This window comes from Trichechus manatus, unplaced genomic scaffold (genome assembly GCF_000243295.1).
Source record: "Trichechus manatus latirostris isolate Lorelei unplaced genomic scaffold, TriManLat1.0 scaffold00058, whole genome shotgun sequence".
NCBI lineage: Eukaryota > Metazoa > Chordata > Mammalia > Sirenia > Trichechidae > Trichechus > Trichechus manatus.
Window position 1 is genome coordinate 9,932,202 of NW_004443994.1, and position 3,392 is coordinate 9,935,593.

General features: G+C 40.3%; 1 non-coding gene across 1 annotated transcript; it reads left to right on the top strand.

Annotated features, from left to right (window-relative positions):
- Positions 1-3,109: 3,109 nt before the first annotated feature.
- Positions 3,110-3,180, top strand: TRNAG-UCC (transfer RNA glycine (anticodon UCC)). Its single transcript has one exon. It is a non-coding gene; the product is annotated as a tRNA-Gly (tRNA).
- The last annotated feature ends 212 nt before the right edge of the window (positions 3,181-3,392 follow it).

Below are 3,392 nucleotides of genomic sequence, written 5' to 3' on the forward strand. Positions count from 1 at the left end.
GACCCTAGTACCTCGTAGGACTTGGTGGGAAATGTTCAGCCAGTCCCAGCCTTACCCCAGGGAGATAGCTGAGTTGTGAAGAATAGGCTGTGACGGAGTCCAGAAGACGAATTTTAGTTGGTGGCGCCCCTTCTCAGCATAAGTTTACTGTGGGAACTCGCAGAACAAATTTAATGTCTGGAGAGTGAAGGGCGACCAGCTGTACTTGATCAAATAACTCTCCTTCCTTCCCTCATCTTCCAGTGTCCCCCAGGTCCTGGTCACAGCCCCACGTGTAGAACCTTGCAGAATCTGATCACAGCCTTGACTCTTCCCCAAACCTTTATTGTAGCCAAGTATCTGTCACTCGAAGAACTTGGTGTAAGGTGAAAAATTTAGTCAATTAATTCCAATTTTTCCAAACAGAGAAGAAGCTCTTTTAACTGACTTCCTCTTAGCTCGCTGTATTAACCATGCTTTCCATGTCCCTGTAAATTGTGCTGCTCTACTGTGTCCTTTAGGGTCGCTATGAGTTGGAATCGACTTGACGGCAACGAGTAGAGTGTGCTGGCCGAGGAAGCTGTTCCAGGCACTCTGCTCCCACCAGCTGAGCTATGTGCTTACCAAGAGTCAATGTGCTTGCCGCCAAGCTCATTCATCTCAGTGATTCTTGTAACTGTAAAATGTAATTTATTTGAATACTGTATAAGTCAACAAAATATGAATGCGAAAAGGGAGTTACTGGTTATATAAAAATGAAATGCTCTGTAAGAAGTAAGTGAAGGTAAATTCCCAAAAATATTTGCAGTCAGTTTTGGTGTATGGGATAGATGTTGGTGTTTGACAACAAATAATAAAAATACAGAATTATTCTGCCCCCGCATTGCTCTTTAGTGTCTGTGTCTTCTTGTTCTACTTTGAAGAAGCCAAACTAAAAGTTGTAGATGAGACTTACTGCTGGAGTTTATGTAAGGAAAACAACATAACCACTGACTACAAGGACCCATACTAAAAAGAAAAAAAGCCTCAGCCCAACATCAACACACTGACTAACGTTTTAGGTTTTAAGTTAAAATACAATATATGAGATTTGCTTGAATCAGTTTGATTCCTTTTCAAGGAACAGACCCAATAAGATTTCCACTGAACATAGATGAACGGCATTCTATCACAGTCTGTGATTCAAATACTCTTATCGAATTTTTCAGTTTACATTAAGATTTTAGAATTGTCTCCATAGTTTTATTATTATGAAAAATTTCAAACCTACATAAAAGTAGAGAGAAAGTAGAATAAACCTCTATATCCCATCTTCCAGATTCAACAATTACCAGGATTTTCCTCTCTGTGATTTATCTATTTCTTTTTTTCTTTGCTGACATATTTTGAAGCAAATTTCAGACGTGTGTCGTTTTACCCTAACTTACTTTAGTAGACATCTCTTAAAAATATGAACATTTTCCTACATAATCACAACACCATCATTGTGCCTAACATAATTAGGGATAATTCTTTGGTGTCATCTAACACTAGTCCATACTCAATTTTCTCAGATTACCCCCCAAAAATCTTTTTACTGTTTGTTTATTCAAATCACGATGCATATAGAGTTCATACATTACCTTGGGTTGTGATGTCTCATTCTATTTTTCTTCATGCTATTAATTGTTGAAGAATTACTGCTTTTATAAAGAGATATGTGAGAATTTCAAAGAATCCAAAGAACAACAATTGACATGGGTTCTTCATTTTCTGGTGTGTTGAGGAAGCTCAAAATGTCACGATGGACCCTCAGTTTTGCTAGGTCCTTAGGGTGATGTTGCTGTCACGGACCAGAGAAGAGCTTCCTCCCCTTAGGGACTGACAAAATGAGTAAAGAGCTGGAGACTGGTTTGAAAGATGAAAGCTTGAAAGTTCTAAAACAGGCTTAATCTATCAAAAGGAAAGGTCCAAGCCATCAGGGAAATGCAAATCCAAACCACAATGAGATACCACTTTACACTCACTACCAGTACCAGTTGTCATCAAGTCAATTCCAGCTCATGGCAACCCCATGTGGTACAGAGTAGAACTATTCCATAGGGTTTTCTTGGCTGTAAATCTTTATAGGAGCAGTTCTCCAGGCCTTTCATCTGTGGTGCAGCTGGGTGGGTTTGAACCATCAACCTTTAGATTAGCAGGAAAAAAAAACCATTTGTGCTACCCAGGGACTGTCTATAATCAGAAAAAGAGAGACAGTAACAAGTGTTAGTGAGGATGTGGAGAAACTGAACCCTGCATACACTCGGTGGGAATGCTAAATGGTGCAGTTACTTTGGCAAACAGTCTGGCAGTTCCTCAAAAGGTTAAACATAGGATTACTATATGACGCAGCAATTCCACTCTGAGGTATACACCCAGGGGAAATAAAAACCTATGTATATACAAAAACTTGTACACAGGTGTTCATAGCAGCATTATTCACAATAGCCAAAAAGTAGAAACAACCCAAATCTCCATGATGAATGGATAAAGAAAGTGTGGTATATCCATAGAATGGAATATTATTCAGCCATAAAAAGGAATGAAGTATGGATACATGCTACAGCATGGATAAACCTTGAGAACATTATGCTGACTGAAAGAAGACAGTCACAAAGGATACATATTATATGATTCTGTCAAGATGAGATACTCAGAATCAGCAAATCTGTAGAAACAGAAAGTAGATTAGTGGTTGCCTAGGGCTAGTAGATTGGGGGTTGATGGTAAGGGGTTAAGGTTTTCTTTCGTGTGTGTGTGGAGTGGTGAAAATGTTCTTGAATTAGTGGTAATGATTGCACAACTTTGAATATATGAAAAGCCATTGAACTGTACACTTTAAATGGGTAATTGTATAATCTGTGAATTATGTCTCAGTAAAGCTGTTGAACACACACACACAAAGGTTCAGGGGTCCTTTATTAGCCAGCTTTGAACATGTAGAGGACCCTGCCCAGGAGGGGTCCACCTCTACAGAGGACAGGAGGGATCCTACCTTATTAACACCGGAAACTGTGACTCAGCACCAGTGCAGGTAACCAAGGAAGAGCACACAGCCTCCCCACCCTGGAGAACTTTATAAAGGGTCCCTGCAATCTTCTGGATAAGGACATTGGTGGTTCAGTGGTAGAATTCTCCCCTTCCATGTGGGAGTCCCGGGTTCAATTCCCGGCCAATGCATCACACGTGCAGCCATCACCCATCTGTCAGTGGAGTCTTTTGTGTTGCTATGGTGCTGAACAGGTTTCAGTGAAGCTTTCAGACTAAGATGGACTATGAAGAAAGGCCTGGCAATCTAATTCCAAAAATCAACCAGTGGAAACCCTATGAATCACAACGGTCATCACAATGTTCCAATCCCGAACCAATCATGGGAATGATGCAGGATCACC